This window comes from Triturus cristatus, chromosome 7, assembly GCF_964204655.1.
Source record: "Triturus cristatus chromosome 7, aTriCri1.1, whole genome shotgun sequence".
Classification (NCBI taxonomy): Eukaryota; Metazoa; Chordata; class Amphibia; order Caudata; family Salamandridae; genus Triturus; species Triturus cristatus.
This window is the reverse complement of record NC_140590.1, coordinates 1718750005-1718770044: the sequence shown is the minus strand read 5'-3', so window position 1 is coordinate 1718770044 and position 20040 is coordinate 1718750005. Positions and strand designations below refer to the sequence as shown.

General features: G+C 51.6%; 1 protein-coding gene across 2 annotated transcripts in view; it reads right to left on the bottom strand.

Moving 5' to 3' along the window:
• Positions 1–20040, bottom strand: part of LOC146812881 (glutathione S-transferase kappa 1-like) — a 259603-nt gene that overhangs the window by 152990 nt on the left and 86573 nt on the right. The window lies entirely within an intron of this gene.

Genomic DNA, 20040 nt, shown 5'->3' with positions numbered 1-20040 from the left:
TCGTAATCTGTAAGCACTATACTACCACTTGTGAATTGCACAATAGGAAATCTGGTACAATTAATGTATTTTGGGACAAACATTACTGCCATACCAAGGCGGATGTGCCCTGTCTCTATAAAAGTAAGATGCAAGTCCTGGGTTGAATGCCTGATACTATATTCAACAGTAATGACCGTTTAGCTTACTTGAAACCACAAGAATGCTTTACGGTCTACCCCTACCACTGCATATATTTTCTCAGAGGCATCCCTTGCAGAGAATAGGAACATCCATAGGAATACTGCGTTGTCTCTCCTATGCAAACCTGTACATTGGTTGGTAGGAGCAAAGGGTTGCATGCTAAACGTTTAGTAAATATGACTGATATGCTATACTTTTAATTAGGTATACTGGTGGCCTGCTAACATACTGGCAAGATACACCAGAATTATTTGTAGAATAGTTACATTTACTTAATCAAATACAGGAACTGCACATTGACCCACATTATCATCAGGAAATGGACAACATATTACAATCAGCAGACTTTTGTAGAGGATAGTGAAGTTAACACTTTGGTATATGTCAGTAGAAAAGTTTCTTTTGACCACCAGCTCACAAGGTTTAAATTCCAGCTATTGGTTGGCTATAGGTACTGCCCACTAAATGCAGGTGGGAGGATACAGTATGATAAATGATTGACAAATTGAAGATCTGTAAATATTCAACATTATTTTTCTGTAGGTGCGTGGCAGAAAGTATTTACTTTTGAAATATTTCTAATTTAAATAGCTTCTGGATAGAAATTTCTGTATACAAATCGGAAAAGACAAGGGAAGGAAGGTTTATTGCAACTTCAAGTTTTCTCCTGTTGATATATCTTGAACAAGCAAAGGCAGCTAAAGATTTAAAGGGTATACCTTGGAGTGTGGTAGAAATGAGGTTCAGGCAGGATCCACGTTTAGGTCCGGAATAAACCTCAAGTCGAAACAATAAAATAACCAAGGAAAAGGGGTTGCTACAAAACTAGATGGATTTTAATAAAAGTGGATAACAGTTTATTTTCTGGTTTTCACTGCACAGTAAGAATCATATTAATAACAAAATATAGTAAGGTTACACATGAAAAGACTACAGGTTTGTGTAAATGCAAAAATGCAGAATATAAGCATTGGCAGAGCACATCAGAACAGGGTGAATTGCGAAGAGAAAAGCTTTCATTTCTCAGGACTCACAATCACAAGTAATCGATAAAATACTGAGTCTGTAGGACTGAAATTATGCACAAAGCAACTCCAATGGGCTAAAGTTAAAATGGGGTTGCATGTCTTTTGTGAATTCAGTCCTGTGCATCTGCACAGAGCTAGTTATTTCTATGATGCCAATAAGCAGCTCATCCCGGTGGTCAGCAAAATTGCCTCATGGCTCTACAATCTCAAACACAAAAGGATATAGAATGATAATGAGGATATATATATATATATATATATATATATATATATATATATATATATATATTATATATAAATAAAAAAAATAGTAACACGCATCTGGATATTATATTACGCCCTATAATTTTACGACACTTTATTCTAGTGATTAAGCTGATATACCATGTAGCGATTTTCCTGATTACCAGACTGTTGCACTGCTCCTCAGATTTAATATGTAGCTTCCCAAATTACTGTTTCCAGAGGTCTAAATTGAAGGAAATCTTCTGTCACCATTTTCAGGGAGCAACGAGGCCAAATGTTCCTTCTCAGAAGAAAAACAACGTAATGTGCCTACCAATACATCATGGCTACTGCAGGACATAGGAGGGTGGCTGGCGGGGGGAGATGGAGGATGAGATAGTCTCTCTCACAGGTTTTTAGGTCTTGCCTAGCGACGCAGCGCATGCGCGCTGCTCGCCTTGTTAAGTCTGGCCTAGCCACGCAGCGCATGTGCACTGCTTGGCGAGACCTATTGTCGTCGGTTTGGTGTGCGAAGGGGGACAGGACATGTGCACTTGCCTCGACAGGCGATGTGCATGCGCACGGCGTCTCCTCTCTAGCGATGTAAGCTGTCAAATGCTCCAACCTTGATTTAGGTTTCAGTTTCACTGCACGATTCAACTATACAAGGCAGACACAAATTTCAGCGCTTCACTGCGCGATGCAACTATACAAGCCAGACACAAATTTCGGCGCTACTGCATATCAAGAACTTTGTGCCGCATAAATTTCAGCGCTTCACTGCGCGATGCAACTATACAAGGCAGACACATACATTTCAGCGCTTCAGCATATCAAGAACTTTGTGCTGCATGGTATTTACTTTGCTTTTTTTCGCTTTTGTTGCCTCAACACACAACAGTATTGTTCTAGCCTCGCCGTCCTTTTTATCTGCCCCGCACTCTATCCTGCCACTTATCCTCAGGTTTTTAACTCACTGTGCGAACCAGGTCAGCAGAGCTGCTCTAGAGGCAGAGAACCAGGTCAGCAGAGCTGCTCTAGAGCCAGAGAACCAGATCAACAGAGCTGCTTTAGAGCCAGAGAACCAGGTCAGCAGAGCCGTTGTAGAGCCAGAGAACCAGGTCAGCAGAGCCGTTGTAGAGCCTAAGAACCAGGTCAGCAGAGCTGCTGTAGAGCCAGAGAAACCAGGTCAGCAGAGCTGCTTTAGAGGGAGAGAACCAGGTCAGCAGAGCTGCCTAGAGCCAGAGAACCATGTCAGCAGAGCTGCTTCAAAGCCGGAGAACCAGGTCAGCAGAGCAGCTTTAGAGCCATAGAACCACGTCAGCAGAGCTGCTTTAGAGCCAGAGAACCAGGTCAGCAGAGCTGCTTCTAAGCCAGAGAACCAGGTCAGCAGAGCTGCTTCTAAGCCAGAGAACCAGGTCAGCAGAGCTGCTCTAGAGCCCAAGAAACAGGTCAGCAGAGCTGCTCTAGAGCCCGAGAACCAGGTCAGCAGAGCTACTGTAGAGCCAGAAAACCAGGTCAGAAGAGCTGCTTTAGAGGGAGAGAACCAGGTCAGCAGAGCTGCTTTAGAGCCAGAGAACCAGGTCAACAGAGCTGCTTTAGAGCCAGAGAACCAGGTCACCAGAGCTGCTCTAGAGCCTAAGAACCAGGTCAGCAGATCTGCTCTACAGCCAGAGAACCGGGTCAGCAGAGCCGCTTTAGAGCCAGAGAACCAGGTCAGCAGAGCTGCTTTAGAGCCAGAGAACCAGGTCAGCAGAGCCTCTCTAGAGCCTCAGAACCAGGTCAGCAGAGCTGCTCTAGAGCCAGAGAACCAGGTCAGCAGAGCTGCTGTAGAGCCAGAGAAACCAGGTCAGCAGAGCTGCTGTAGAGCCAGAGAAACCTGGTCAGCAGAGCTGCTTTAGAGGGAGAGAACCAGAGCTGCTTTAGAGCCAGAGAACCAGGTAAGCAGAGCTGCTTCAGAGGGAAAGAACCAGGTCAGCAGAGCCGCTTTAGAGCGAGAGAACCAGGTCAGCAGAGCCGCTCTAGAGCCAGAGAACCAGATTAGCAGAGCTGCTTTAGAGCCAGAGAACCAGGTCAACAGAGCCGCTGTAGAGCCAGAGAACCAGGTCAGCAGAGCTGCTTTAGAGCCAGAGAACCAGGTCAGCAGAGCTGTTGTAGAGCCAGAGAACCAGGTCAGCAAAGCTGCTTTAGAGCCAGAGAAACAGGACATTGGGGCTTATTTACAAGCCCCTTGCGCTGCCGCTGAGTCACGTTTTTCCCATACAAAAGTGAAGCACCGGCAGCGCAAGGGACTTGTAAGTAAGCCCCATTGTGCCCATTCGAATGCAAGAAAACAGTTACCTAACCTTCACACCACGGAAAAGGTGAAATAAAGCACCAGATTCTAAAGTTATTGCTCTTTCCACAGTTACTGGTAACTCAAGTCTCCTGCCTGAGGTCTACTACATTTATTGTAATTTAAAACTTCAGGTATCAAAATGCAAAGTTGTGTGAGCTATTAGCCTTACACTGGCTGAACAACTGCCTCCTACCATAGGACTGTTACGAGTGTCTACAAATCTAAGATTGTATTTTGGGAAGTAGATGATGCACCTCATGCCTGCAACATAAAACAAGCATTTGCAATGCCAATAGGGCTGGCATTATTAAAAGTTCGAGCTATTGGCATTGCAAATGATAATGTTTGTTAGTTTTTGTATTGTTTTGTTAAACAATATTACAGCAGTAGCATAAGTAATGAAATAAAATCCACGTAGACCACCAGTACCACCACCACTAACACCACCACCACCAGTATCAATACCACTACCACCACCGCTACAACCACCACAAGTACCATAACCACCACTACAATTACTACTACTCTGTGGTGATAGTAATAATAATAGTGGTAGTTATGGGACTGGTGGAAAATGAATATGCTACTTACCAGTATGCATCTGTTCTTGGCATGTAGGGCTGCTGACATTCATATCTGTGCATAGATCGCCGCCTAGTGTTGGGTCCGGATGTTTGCACGTTGTTGTCCTGGAAGAGTCTTCGAAGTATCCTGAGATAGGTGACTCCTCCCCTGGAGCACAGTGCGCATGGGCATCCTCTCCATCCTCAGATTGTTTTTCGCCATTGTGGCAGTGATGGAGTAGATACAGAAAGTGACGACCATGCTTACAGTAATTCTGAGAGCTGCAGCTGCTACAGGCGCCGGGGAGGAGGGTGGGCGATATGAATGTCAGCAGCCCTACATGCCAAGAACAGATGCATACTGGTAAGTAGCATATTCAGTTCGAGGCATGTGGGCTGCTGAATTCATATCTGTGCATAGAATATATAGCAGTACCCTCTATTAGCGGCGGCTACCAGTGCCAGCTGCAGCGGTCTGAAAAAGAGTTTTGAGAACAGCCTGTCCTACAGCTGCCTGCTGTTTTGATTGCACATCTACACAATAGTGTTTGGTAAATGTATGTGCAGTGGACCAGGTGGCTGCTCTACATATATCATGCAAAGTGATGTTTCCCAGGAAAGCCATGGAGGCCCCTAACTTACGTGTTGAGTGGGCTCGTGGGGGAATCGTTAATGCGCGTTTAGCTTTTTGATAGCAAATTTGAATACATTTAACGATCCATCTGGCTATACCTGCTTTGGAGATGGCGTTACCTTTGTGGTGTGGGGCAAAGGCAACGAAAAGTTGTTTTGTTTTCCTAAAGACTTTAGTCCTGTCTATATAGTACATGAGGGCTCTCTTTACATCTAGTGTATGGAGTGCTCTTTCCGCGACAGTTTGTGGGTTTTGAAAGAAAACAGGCAGTTCGATAGTTTGGTTCATGTGGAACTGCGATATCACCTTGGGCATGAATTTGGGGTTGGTACGTAGTACGACCCTGTTGGCGTGAACCTGTATGAATGGCTCTTGAACGGTTAGTGCCTGGAGTTCACTAACTCTCCTCAAAGAAGTGATCGCTACTAGGAAAGCTACTTTCCAGGTGAGGAATTGAATCTCGCATGAGTGTAGAGGTTCGAAGGGTGGACCCATCAGGCGTGTGAGGACCAAGTTGAGGTTCCACATTGGAGCTGGTGGGTGGCTTGGAGGAATTACACGTTTGAGTCCTTCCAAGAATGCTTTGATGGCAGGTGCTGCCTGTTCTGGAGATAGGCTGATATTGCGGTCAAATGGACACGTATGGAGGTGTATGCCAGATTGCATCGGTATAGGTGTAAGAGGTAACAGATTATGTTTTGGATGGATGCGTCTAGCGGGTTAATGTCATTGTTATTGCAATAAATGACGAACCTTTTCCATTTGGCTGCATAGCAAGCTCTGGTAGTGGGTCTTCTAGCTTCCTTAATGATGTCCATACAGTCAGGTGGCAGGTTTAGGTAGCCAAACTCTAGGACTTCAGGAGCCAGATTGCCAGGTTCAGCTGTTGCGGATCTGGGTGCTGAATCTCTCCATGGTTCTGCGTCAAATGCGCGGGTTTGATCCGCAGCCTTTGATGCGGCACCACGGAAAGTTCAAGAAAGGTGGTGTACCATGGTTGGCGTGCCCATGTTGGAGCAACCAGGACGAGTGTTAGTGAGTGTTGTCTGAGTTTGCGTGCCACCAGCGGAATCAATGGTGCTGGGGGAAAAGCGTACGCAAATCTGCCGGACCAGTTCATCCATATCGCATTGCCCTGCGACTGCGGATGTGGGAACTGTTAGACCTGGCACCTTGGCGTGAGTTTCCCTTCCACTTTTTGATGGTGTGCCTCGATTGTTTTGCTGGTGTTGTCCGCTCAGGGCACTGCGCCACGGCTAATCCGTGCCGCAGTGCAAGTGCTCCCTAAGTAAGGTGTACCTGTAATTGATGTCCATGATTGGGTTATTGGATTCACTGTCAGTCCCCAGTAAAGTGCACCAGGGGTGCCAGGGCTTGTGAATGCCAATGCTGCTGGTGGGCTTGCAGCGCTGGTTGCGCCACCCACGGAAGCGGCCTTGTAAAATGTGTCTAGGGTCTGCCACCGCAGACCCTGTGCGCGGTCCGGGACCGTCGCGCTGACTGCGCAAGTGCCCCCACTTGCCAGTCCCTAAACCTTCCCTTACCTACATATTAGCCACCCCTCTGGTAGGCCCAAGGGCAGGGTGCATTGTAGGCATAAGGTAAGACATGCCCTGGTGTGTGTGGCATGTCTTAGTAGTGAATTACAGCCCTTGTCGTTTTTCACTATTGAAGGCTACCTGCTCTCCATAGGCCAGAATGGGCTGCTGGGATCACGCCAACGCTGTGACCCCAGTGGACTCAGAGAGCATGGTAGAAGTGTCAAGTTTAGTATGCCTGAACTCAGGATGATAAAATACTTCTTGTAGTCAAGTTTATTTTAATATCCTGGGTTTGTAAATACTACTTTTAGAAAGTTAGTATTTACTGACCTGACCATCTCAGTCCGCCTCTGCTGTATGTGTGTGTGTTCTGCCCAGCAACAGTAAGAAGCAGGGTTGGGGAATCCCCAGAGACAGGTTGGCTGCCAGGTGGGGGGTAGAGAGATTACACCTGGATGGGTGGGAGGAGTACACCTTGACTCTTGAATAGACCTGTGCACTGCCACCACAAAGCCGGCGCCACCCCCTGTGGGGCGGCTGATGTCTCTGCCCTGCTGCTGAAAGGAAAGAGCAGAGTCACCATAACAAAGTGCTCCAGAACTGGACTGAGCAAGGCCTAGGCCCCCTGGCGCTAAAGAACAAAAGAATCCTGGTATAAAAGTAGGAGCCTGGCTCCTAAGAAAGCAGAATCCTGTTTACCACAAAGAACCTCTGCCCGACTAGAAGGAGAAGAAGACGCCGGAGGAGCTGGCCTGCTGCTTGCCTTGCTGAGAGAGGAGAGGAAGAGACTTACTGAAAAGACTTTGCTACTTTGTGCTTGAACATTCTCCAAGGGCTTGATCTGAGCTTGCCCCCTGAACTGAACCCCAGGAACAGTGGGTTCTCTGTGCTTCTTGCTCGTCCTCCCATTCGAGCCGTGTGTGCATCCCGCTGGAAAAGAGACTGCGCCCCTCATCGCCCCTCCTAGGGCCGTGACACTCAGAAGCTCGCCTGCCTCCAACCCGTGAGAGCCCCGCTCCGTCCGGAGCCGCTCTCTGTTCCCGGGCCAGGCCGCCTGCATCCCTGTCACCGCCTGCCATTGGAGTGCGCTGAACGCGCTATCACCCCTCCTGCCGGAAGCCGTCCGACGACTGTGATCTACGCCGGGTCACCCAGCTGCACTAACCGTGCCCTGCGACCCCGCTTCGCTATCCCCGGACTTCTCAGGCCGCGCCGCCCCCGCTGTGGAGACCCTCCTGCACCGCCGTGCTAAAGGGTCGCTGGCCGCGCCTGCCTACGTGCCCACACCTGCTGATTGAGGACCCAAGAACACTTCCCAAGCTGAGAGTCGCACCGACCTGTGCCGACTCTCCTAATCACGAAAGAAGTCCAGTATCGGGCTCGGGGCCCGCAACGCCTTATTTCCCCGTTCGCAGGAACCGATCTCTGTGAGTACTGGAACTACGAGTAAAGAGACTACGAAGTATCCATTTGAAACTACGAACCAAGAACATTTGCCTGCTGTATAACCTGGTGGCCTAGCGACAACGTTATTGGTCTTGTGATAAGTCTGTTGAGATATATATACCTTATTTTTACATAAAGAATCGTATTTTTATATATATCCAAGTCTGGTGTCCGTTTCTGGGGGGATTGATGTATTTACTGTGTGTACGATTGTAAGTGCTTAACCAACAACGCCTGAGGAATCGCCTTGGCTGCTCACGCCACGCACCTAGAGGGTGAGCAAGGGTCATTCGCGAGGGGTTATCCTGCGCCCTGACGTGGAGGAGAGGGTTCCTGCTTGACACAAGGGCAACCTTGCGCCAACCAGAGATCCCCGACTCTAACATTGTTGGCAGCGGTTGGGATTTCGGATTTGCACTTGTAATTTGCATACAGTGAATTATTAATCACCAGATAGTGAGAGCAGACCAAATAACGCAGCCACAGGTTGGTAATTGTTGAACTTTGTTGAGACATCTGCCATTACTGCAACCATGCCTGGCTCACACTCCGCTGGGAGAGCACTCTCTGTGATTTCTGGAATCGATGAGGTGGATTGGGAGAGACTGGAAGGCTACACGATGGAGCAATTGAAAGGCTATAGTGTACAATTCAGAGTCCCCCATGCTGGATGCAAGAGGAAGCCCCAGTACACCAAGGCGTTGAGAGCCTGGAAGGAGTCACGAGACCTACGGAATGCGGGGGACATCGTTCCACCCGACAACCTGGAGGAGCCCAGCCGAGTCCGGTCGCCAGAGGAGCTGGCAGACAGGGCAGCAGACAGGGCGCATGCAATGGAGATGGCAAAGTTGGCAGGACAGATGGAAATGGAAAAGCAGAAGTTGGCCCTGGAGGCACAACAACGCCAAATGGATCATGATATCAGATTGAAGGAGTTGGAGCTGAAGGCGAAAAGTTTGGACACCGCTCCTTCTGGTGGCAGCACTCCACCAGCGCAGGTAGAGTCCAAGGTGTACATCCCCAAAGATGTAGTAAAGGAGTATTTCAGAAAGGATGACATAGGGCAGTGGTTTAGGGCCTACGAGGTGGCCATGTCCTCACACCGGGTCCCTGAGAAAGACTGGGGAGCGGGGTTGTGGGGAAGGTTCCTTGCTGAAGGGCGTGACACACTGTTAGATTTACCCTTAGATCTCCAAACCTCATACCCCCATATGAAGGAAGCTTTAATGACCAGGTATGGGTTAACTCCGGAGCTATATAGACAGCGGTTCAGGGAGACAAAGAAGATCCCTGAGAGTACGTATGTGGAATATGTGACCTTTTTCTGCAGAGCGCTGGATGGTTGGGTGAAGGGTAGCAAAGCGAATGATTATCAAGGGCTGCTTGATTTAATTGCATGGGAGCACTTGTCCAGTCAATGTTTTCCTGAGCTACGCCAGCACCTGATTGATAGCAAGCTGTCCAACCCGAGGAAGCTTGCTGAGGAGGCGGACCGCTGGCTCAGCACCAGGGTCCACAAGGGTCAAGTGGGAGACTCCGCCAAAGGTGGGCAGGGTCCCCAGCAGAAGAGTGGGGGGGACAAGGGTAAACAGAAGGGGTTCCAAAAAGGCCCCCAAAGTAATTCCCAAGGGAACCAGCAGAAGGGTTCTCAGCCTCCCCCACCCCCGCAGCAGAACGGGGCCCCGACAGGTAGACCTGTTCCAAAGGGGCCCTTCAATTGTTATAAGTGTGGTGATCCGGGTCACATTGCCTCTGATCCTAAGTGTCGCCTGTTTGGTAAGACCGCACCCACTGGTGCTCCACCCCGGCAAGTAGCTAGTGTTAACTTTGGGGAGGAAGTAGCAGTCCAGGAGGGTGGGGGTCCCGGGCAGATGACCCTAGTCTCGCTAGGAGACAGTGAGATGGTCCCTGTAACCTACCTGCCCTCTAACACTAAGAAATATGGGCAAGTGGTGACCATCAATGGAAGGAAGGTGGAGGCTCTTAGAGATACAGGAGCCAGCGTGACCTCGGTGAGGCAACACCTGGTGTCTCAAGAGCAGATTGTACCCAATGCCTACTGTAGGGTTGTCAATGCTGACAACGTAGAGAGTCGTTGTCCAATGGCTCAAGTTCCCTTTGAGTGGGGGGAGGTCTCTGGTACTCTACAAGTCGCTGTGAGAACTGACATGCCTGTAGATTGTCTGCTAGGGAACGACCTGGAGAGCTCCCCTTGGGAAAAGGTGGAGAAGACCACGCATCTGAGGATGGTGGGTCTACCCGACTGGGCGTGCGTGACCACCCGGTCCATGGCAGCCAGTAGGGGTGTTGAGAGGGTCCTGGAGCCTGAGGGAGAGGTCCAGGAACCGGCCTTAGGGAGAAGGCGCAGGAGGCGCGGGAAACCGGCCCCCGAAGTTCCCACGGCCCAGGAGGAAGTAGACCCTGAGGGGGATGCTCTGGAGCCTACCGGGGAACAGATTGCCGAACTGGGAGATCTGCCTGAGCTGACCCATTGGCAGCAAAAAGGAGGTCCCTCCAGGGAGGAATTCTGCAGGGTGCAGAAAGAATGCCCTTCTCTCGTAGGTATGCGGCAACAGGCTGCAGACCAGGCCAATGGTGTTCAGGCCAAAACACACTACGTGTACTGGGAGAGTGACCTCCTGTATTCCGAGCCTAAGGCTGCTGAACCTGGGTCAGCCCGTGTGCTGGTGGTACCCCAGAAGTTCAGAACCTTCCTACTGGGGCTGGCTCATGATGTGCCGTTAGCAGGACATTTGGGGATGGACAAGACCTATGACAGGCTTGTCACCCACTTTTACTGGCCCCAAATGCATAAGAATTCAGATTCCTACTGCAGAACCTGTCAGACTTGCCAGGCAAGTGGTAAGAGCGGAGGGAAGCATAAGGCTCCTCTGCAACCTTTCCCTGTGGTCGGTACGCCATTCCAACGAGTGGGTATTGACATTGTGGGGCCTCTGGACCCCAAGACAGCCCTGGGCAACAGGTTCATCCTGGTCTTGGTGGACCATGCCACCCGGTACCCTGAAGCCATCCCTCTGAGGACAGTGACGGCCCCCGTGGTGGGACGGGCACTGATGGGAATTTTCTCCCGAGTGGGATTCCCTCTAGAGGTGGTGAGCGACAGGGGGACCAATTTCATATCCACATATATGAAATCCCTGTGGAAGGAGTGTGGGGTAACTTACAAGTTCACCACTCCTTACCATCCCCAAGGAAATGGGTTGGTTGAGAGATTCAACCGAACCCTCAAAGGCATGATCATGGGCCTGGACGGTCCAATGAGGCGTAAGTGGGACGTCCTCTTGCCATGCCTGCTCTTCGCTTACCGAGAGGTGCCACAGAAGTCTCTAGGGTTCAGCCCCTTTGAGCTTCTGTATGGTCACCCGGTAAGAGGACCTCTGAGTTTGGTAAAGGAAGGCTGGGAGCAATCTCCCAGGAAACCTCCCCAGAATGTAAATAGTTACATGCTGGCCTTCCGAAACCAGACTCGGCGTTTCAGGCAACTTGCTGAGGCAAATCTGGAAGCCAGCCAGGAGGAGATGAAGCGGTGGTACGACCGGAATGCCACTCTGGTAGAGCTTCAACCTGGACAAAAGGGGTGGGTCTTGGCCCCAGTGGAGCCGTGTGCACTTCAGGATAAGTGGACCGGTCCATTTGAGGTTGTGGAGCGCAAAAGTCCTATCACCTACTTGGTGGACATGCAGACTCCCAGGAACCCTTTGAGGGTCCTACATGTTAACCGCCTTAAGCCCCACTTAGAGAGGACCGAAGTGGGCATGCTGCTGGCCACTGATGATGGAATGGAAGAGGAGACCGAGCCTCTTCCTGACCTCTTAGTGGCCTCTGAGAAAGATGGGTCAGTGGATGGAGTTAACCTCTCACCCACCCTGACGCCCGAACAACAGGAAGACTGCCGCCACTTGCTGGGACAGTTTTCCGACCGATTCTCCCTGGTTCCTGGTGTCACAGATTGGTGCGGCGTCCATGATGTGGACACAGGAGACAGCTTACCTGTAAAGCACAAGGCTTACAGGGTAACTGACAGGGTCAGAGCTTGCATTAAGGAGGAGGTCTCCAAAATGCTTGCGCTAGGGGTGGTTGAGTCCTCCAGCAGTCCTTGGTCCAGCCCCGTGGTCTTGGTCCCCAAAGCTGCTGCGCCGGGAGCCACACCTGAACTCCGGTTCTGTGTGGACTACAGAGGACTCAATTCAGTCACGAAGACTGACGCGCACCCCATCCCCAGAGCTGATGAGCTCATTGATCGGCTGGGGGCTGCCCGGTTCCTCAGTACGTTTGATTTAACGTCTGGGTACTGGCAGATCGCCTTGACCGATGGGGCCAAAGAGAGGTCCGCATTCTCTACACCAGATGGGCACTTCCAGTTCCGAGTCATGCCATTTGGGATGAAGAATGCCCCTGCCACCTTTCAGAGGTTGGTCAACCAGGTAATGGTTGGGCTGGATGCGTTCAGTGCCGCCTACCTGGATGACATCGCAGTGTTCAGTGCCACCTGGCCTGAACACCTGCGCCACCTCTGGGAAGTGTTGATGGCGCTGCGCCGAGCAGGCCTCACGATCAAGGCAAGCAAGTGCCAGATCGGGCAGGGTTCCGTGGTGTACTTGGGACACCAAGTGGGGAGTGGCAAGGTGGCACCCTTGCAACCCAAAATTGAGACCATCCTGGCTTGGGAACCCCCCAAGACGCAGACCGCAGTGAGGGCCTTCCTGGGGCTCACTGGGTACTACAGGAGGTTTGTCAAGGGCTATGGAACGATCGTTGCCCCCTTGACAGAGCTGACTTCCAAGAAGCAGCCCAGGAACGTGATTTGGACTGACACCTGTCAGAAAGCTTTCGACACCCTGAAGACTGCCATGTGCACGGCGCCCGTGCTTTTGGCCCCTGACTTCTCCAAGGAATTCCTAGTACAGACAGACGCTTCAGAGCATGGTGTAGGGGCTGTTCTCTCACAGATGACTGAGGAGGGCTGGGACCAACCCGTAGCCTTCATCAGTAGGAGGTTACTTCCACGGGAAAGTAGGTGGAGTGCAATTGAGCGAGAAGCATTTGCTGTGGTCTGGGCGCTGAAGAAGCTAAGACCCTACTTGTTTGGGTCTCACTTCCGGGTTCAGACGGACCACAGGCCCCTCAGATGGTTGATGCAAATGAGGGGTGAAAACCCGAAGCTGTTGAGGTGGTCCATCTCCCTACAGGGTATGGACTTTACGGTGGAACACCGTCCTGGTACAGATCACGCCAACGCTGACGGTCTGTCCAGGTATTTCCGCCTTAGTGACGAGGAACCCCCTGGGCAAGGGTAGTTCTCCCCACATTTCAGCTGGAGGGGACACGTGTTAGACCTGGCACCTTGGCGTGAGTTTCCCTTCCACTTTTTGATGGTGTGCCTCGATTGTTTTGCTGGTGTTGTCCGCTCAGGGCACTGCGCCACGGCTAATCCGTGCCGCAGTGCAAGTGCTCCCTAGGTAAGGTGTACCTGTAATTGATGTCCATGATTGGGTTATTGGATTCACTGTCAGTCCCCAGTAAAGTGCACCAGGGGTGCCAGGGCTTGTGAATGCCAATGCTGCTGGTGGGCTTGCAGCGCTGGTTGCGCCACCCACGGAAGCGGCCTTGTAAAATGTGTCTAGGGTCTGCCACCGCAGACCCTGTGCGCGGTCCGGGACCGTCGCGCTGACTGCGCAAGTGCCCCCACTTGCCAGTCCCTAAACCTTCCCTTACCTACATATTAGCCACCCCTCTGGTAGGCCCAAGGGCAGGGTGCATTGTAGGCATAAGGTAAGACATGCCCTGGTGTGTGTGGCATGTCTTAGTAGTGAATTACAGCCCTTGTCGTTTTTCACTATTGAAGGCTACCTGCTCTCCATAGGCCAGAATGGGCTGCTGGGATCACGCCAACGCTGTGACCCCAGTGGACTCAGAGAGCATGGTAGAAGTGTCAAGTTTAGTATGCCTGAACTCAGGATGATAAAATACTTCTTGTAGTCAAGTTTATTTTAATATCCTGGGTTTGTAAATACTACTTTTAGAAAGTTAGTATTTACTGACCTGACCATCTCAGTCCGCCTCTGCTGTATGTGTGTGTGTTCTGCCCAGCAACAGTAAGAAGCAGGGTTGGGGAATCCCCAGAGACAGGTTGGCTGCCAGGTGGGGGGTAGAGAGATTACACCTGGATGGGTGGGAGGAGTACACCTTGACTCTTGAATAGACCTGTGCACTGCCACCACAAAGCCGGCGCCACCCCCTGTGGGGCGGCTGATGTCTCTGCCCTGCTGCTGAAAGGAAAGAGCAGAGTCACCATAACAAAGTGCTCCAGAACTGGACTGAGCCAGGCCTAGGCCCCCTGGCGCTAAAGAACAAAAGAATCCTGGTATAAAAGTAGGAGCCTGGCTCCTAAGAAAGCAGAATCCTGTTTACCACAAAGAACCTCTGCCCGACTAGAAGGAGAAGAAGACGCCGGAGGAGCTGGCCTGCTGCTTGCCTTGCTGAGAGAGGAGAGGAAGAGACTTACTGAAAAGACTTTGCTACTTTGTGCTTGAACATTCTCCAAGGGCTTGATCTGAGCTTGCCCCCTGAACTGAACCCCAGGAACAGTGGGTTCTCTGTGCTTCTTGCTCGTCCTCCCATTCGAGCCGTGTGTGCATCCCGCTGGAAAAGAGACTGCGCCCCTCATCGCCCCTCCTAGGGCCGTGACACTCAGAAGCTCGCCTGCCTCCAACCCGTGAGAGCCCCGCTCCGTCCGGAGCCGCTCTCTGTTCCCGGGCCAGGCCGCCTGCATCCCTGTCACCGCCTGCCATTGGAGTGCGCTGAACGCGCTATCACCCCTCCTGCCGGAAGCCGTCCGACGACTGTGATCTACGCCGGGTCACCCAGCTGCACTAACCGTGCCCTGCGACCCCGCTTCGCTATCCCCGGACTTCTCAGGCCGCGCCGCCCCCGCTGTGGAGACCCTCCTGCACCGCCGTGCTAAAGGGTCGCTGGCCGCGCCTGCCTACGTGCCCACACCTGCTGATTGAGGACCCAAGAACACTTCCCAAGCTGAGAGTCGCACCGACCTGTGCCGACTCTCCTAATCACGAAAGAAGTCCAGTATCGGGCTCGGGGCCCGCAACGCCTTATTTCCCCGTTCGCAGGAACCGATCTCTGTGAGTACTGGAACTACGAGTAAAGAGACTACGAAGTATCCATTTGAAACTACGAACCAAGAACATTTGCCTGCTGTATAACCTGGTGGCCTAGCGACAACGTTATTGGTCTTGTGATAAGTCTGTTGAGATATATATACCTTATTTTTACATAAAGAATCGTATTTTTATATATATCCAAGTCTGGTGTCCGTTTCTGGGGGGATTGATGTATTTACTGTGTGTACGATTGTAAGTGCTTAACCAACAACGCCTGAGGAATCGCCTTGGCTGCTCACGCCACGCACCTAGAGGGTGAGCAAGGGTCATTCGCGAGGGGTTATCCTGCGCCCTGACGTGGAGGAGAGGGTTCCTGCTTGACACAAGGGCAACCTTGCGCCAACCAGAGATCCCCGACTCTAACAGGAACCTGGCGGCAAAGCTTTGGCATTTTGCGTTTTCGCTTGTGGCGAATAGGTCTATCTCTGGATGACCCCACTGCTGGAAGTACGGTTGGAGTACTGATGGGTGTAACTCCCACTCGTGCATTTGGTGGCTGTGTCTGCTGAGCAGATCCGCCATCTGGTTGTCCTTGCCGGGGAGGTGTTCCGCCATGAGGAACATGTTCCTCTGAATGGCCCACTTCCACATGCTCTGAGCCAGATGAGACAACTGTGGAGAGTGTGTTCCTCCCTGCTTCTGTATGTAGTACATGGCAGTCATGTTGTCCGTCCGGATCAACACGACTTTGCTGCACAAATGTACTTTGAATGCTTTCATTGCCAGGAAGATTGCCATCAGTTCTAGAAGGTTGATGTGCATCTTCTTTTGTTGTATTGTCCATAGTCCCTGCACTGTGTAGTTGAGTACATGAGCTCCCCATCCCTGGAGAGACGCGTCCGCTGTCAGTCTTATTTGTGGAACAGGCTCTTGGAACGGTCGGCCCTTGCAAAGGTTTTGTGGATTCCACCAATGCAGAGAGTTGTATGCCCGACCGCTCACCAACACTAGATCTTTTAGTTGCCCGTGAGCCTGATTCCATTGACGTGCTAAGCACTCCTGAAGCGGGCGCATATGTAGTCTCACGTGTGGGACTATGAAAATGCAGGAGGCCATCATGCCTATCAACTGCATGAACACTCGCGCAGGAAGGGAGTGTTGGGGTTTGAACTTGGAAATCAGCAGTTGCATGCTGTTGATCCTCACTAAATTTGGCTGAGCTGTGGCCGCCAGAGTGTCTATGGTCGCACCTAGGTACTGTTGTACGTGTGCGGGTTGGAGATGTGATTTCGGATAATTTAGTGAGAACCCCAGACTGTGAAGAAGGTGAATGGTGCGGGACATGTGGCTGGCACATTGCTGGGCTGACTTTGCCTGAACAAGCCAGTCGTCCAGGTAAGGGTAGACGTGAATGTGTTGCCTCCGTAGATGTGCAGCCACAGTAGCTAGGCACTTTGTGAAAACTCTGGGTGCTGTTGTCACGCCGAAGGGAAGAACCTTGAATTGGTAGTGCTGCCCTTGAATAGTGAACCTGAGATATTTTCTGTGTGAGGGGTGAATGGGTATGTGGAAATACGCATCTTTGAGGTCTAGCATGGCCAGGAAGTCTCCCTGTTTGAGCAGCGGGAGGACTTGTTGTAGGGTGAGCATGTGGAAATGCTCTGAGAGAATGTAGCGGTTGAGGGGCCTCAGGTCTAGTATAGGTCTGAGTGACCCGTCCTTTTTTGGTATTAAGAAGTACAGGGAGTACACCCCCGTACCTTGCTCGTGGACGGGTACGACCTCTATTGCGCCTTCTTCCAGCATACTTAGCACTTCCTGCTGTAATAGCGCTAAGTGCTCTGAGGACATAGGACGGTGTTTTGGCGGTATTGTGGGTGGAGTGGAGGTTAATTCTAGGCAGTAACCGTGTTTGATAATATCTTTGACCCACCTGTCCGTGGTGATGTTGTTCCACGTGGACAGGAACCTTTGTAGCCTTCCCCCGACAGGTGTTATGTGGTCGGGAGGAAGGGAGAGGGCGTCACTGTTTGTTCTTGGGGGAGGACCTGGTATTGCCGTATCCGCGTCCTCTGCCCTTTGTGCTGGAGCCACGATAACCACCCCGGGTGTTTTTATCGTAGGTACTTTGTGTGTTGCCCTTGTTGTAGGTTTGCTGTGACCCCTGTCCTCTACCTGCTCCTCTATTTCCGGGGCAACGAAAGGAGCCACTCCGAAAGGTCTGCGTTTGGAGAGCCCCCATGGACTTTGCAGTGTCTGTGTCCTTTTTTATTTTTTCTAGTGTGGTGTCAACTTCTGGTCCGAATAAGTAGTCGGGGTTGACCGGCTGATTGAGGATGTTATTTTGAACCTCAGGTTTGAATCCGGAGATTCGTAACCAGGCGTGTCGTCGTAGCATGACGCTGGTGTTTATTGCTCTGGCAGCTGTATCTGCGGCATCCAGTGCACACTTAATGGATGCGTTCGTGAGGAGTTGTCCCTCCCTGATGAGGATCTCTGCTCCCTCTTTGTATTGGTCAGGGAGATGTTGGAGTAGGGTTTCTAATGTGTCATAGTGTGCGCGATCGTAGCGAGCTAGGAGCGCCTGGGTATTGGCAATACGCCACATGTTAGCTGCCTGGGCTGCAACCCGTTTGCCGGAGGTCTCTAGCACCTTGGACTCTTTGTCCGGGGGTGGAGCATCCCCAGTTGTCTGCGAGTGCGCCCGTTTGCGAGCATTAGCGACTACGATGGAATCCAGAGGCAACTGGCCTCTAATGTACGTAGGGTTTACAGGCGCCGACCTATATTTTTTGTCGATCCTGGGGTTTATTACTCTTGCCCTGGTGGGTTCTTTGAAAATGTCCTTTGCTGGTTTGAGGACACCTTTCAACATGGGTAGAGTTTTGATATTCCTTTCTGAGGATGCTAAAGTATCCATTAGAAAATCGTCCTCGATTGTGTCAGAGTGGAGTTGCACACCATGATTGGCCGCAGCACGTTCAATGAGGGCGTTGAATGCGGCATTGTCCTCTGTGGGAGACGTTTTCGCGCCATATAGCTGCGTGTCCTGTGTATCCATAGGTGCAACCGGGTCTACAGGGTCATCCCAAGCCTGGTCAGGGTCCTGTTGGCCTTCAGGGTCCATCTCTTTGGGGTAGGGGACGTCGTCACCCATGTAGTCCTCCAAAACGTCGGTTTCGGAGGGTGTCGGAGAGAAGGGCTGTGGATCTAGGTAGGAGGTATGGAGACGTTCGTAAAGAACTGGTTCCGAATCTGCTGGCAGCTTTTTCTTTAGCGGGATCCGGTAGGAGTCCAAAGCTCGCTCGGAAGATATTCTCCGCTTGTGGAGCATAATTTTTCCGGTGTCGGCATCGATGATGTGGGACGGTGACGTCTCCGTAAGAGAGCGGTCGGCAGGTGTGATCCTAGTTTGGGTGACACGTGTTCTGATTTCAAACATTTTGGGTGCCGTGGATGGCGGCAGGCCAAAAGTGATGTCGGGTGTTGCAGGAGAAGCTTTTTGAGCTTTTTTCGGCTCGGAGCCCGACGTGTTCTGGAGGGCTGCCTTTTCTTTGATGCGTTGTAAGGACGCTGCAACTTGTCGCACCTGGAACGCCGACGGTTCTTTGGCGCCGAGCGGTTCTGTAGAGGCAGGCGTGGACTTCTCCGGGGCCACGGGGTCATCGAGTCGAGGAGAGGTAGTAGCCGTCGACGGCGTCGATGATTGGGCCTTAGGTGCTGCTGTCGAAGTGGTGTGCGACGCAGCGGCCATTTTGACCTTCGTGGCCGGAGCCGATTGTTTCGGTGCCGGGTGCCGAGGCGGTTTGGTGGTACCGATGGCCTTTTTCCGTGTGTCGGCGCCGACGTCGGCTGCTGCGAGTTCGGCACCGAAGTCTCGTTTGGTGCGGTCGGTGCCGACGGGTTTGGCTGGCGTCGAAGGTGTAGTGGGCTTCGATCCGACCAGTGTCACTTTCAGTTTCGGTTTCTGTGGAACCGATACGACTTTTGGTTTCGGTTTCGAGGAAGGGAAACCAGTCGTTTTGGGTACTAATGGCTGTCGCTGAATGTCCGAGGCCGGGCCCGAGGGCGGGGCCGAAGAACTGCGGGATAGGTCTTGGGTAAGGCCCGAAGGCGATCCCTCGACCGGAGCCATAGACTGACGCACTGGGATATCCTCCGTCTGTACGGGTAGGCCGTGCTCGTCACCAGAGCTACTTTCTTCGGCCCCTAAGGCCTCATCGTAGTCTCCTACCTCGGTGTCGGCTTCATCCCTGTGAAAGAGTTGTTCTTCGATGTCTTCCGATCCGGAATCGTGTTCGGAAGCGGGGCTGGAGGGTAGGTTCTCCACGCCTTCCACATCCTCGTCCTCGGCGCTGAAGATGTTGGTCGGGCCGGTGCCGCTTGCTGCGCTTCAAGTCTCGCTGCTCGTCGATTCCGGAGAGTCTTTTTGGATCGGAATCGGGCACAGGCCATACATGTGGATTCGTCGTGATCCGGTGAAAGGCATTTGTTGCACACCGGGTGGACGTCGACATGGGGATATTTCGCATTGCAAACAGGACACCGCTTGAATGGTGTCCTCGATTCCATCGTCGATGTGGGGTCGATGGTCAAATATGATGCGAAAGAGTTGTTGTTGAAGTCAGTAAACTAACAAGTAACTGTCGATACCGATCGGGAACAGTACCGACGCGAACTAAAGGCCTTTTGGCCTGAAAAAAGTTTTCCCTAACTTGAGTCAAGATAAGCACATCCGAACCCAATGGCGGAAAAAAACAATCTGAGGATGGAGAGGATGCCCATGCGCACTGTGGTCCAGGGGAGGAGTCACCTATCTCAGGATACTTCGAAGACTCTTCCAGGACAACAACGTGCAAACATCCGGACCCAACACTAGGCGGCGATCTATGCACAGATATGAATTCAGCAGCCCACATGCCTCGAACTTACTATTATAAATT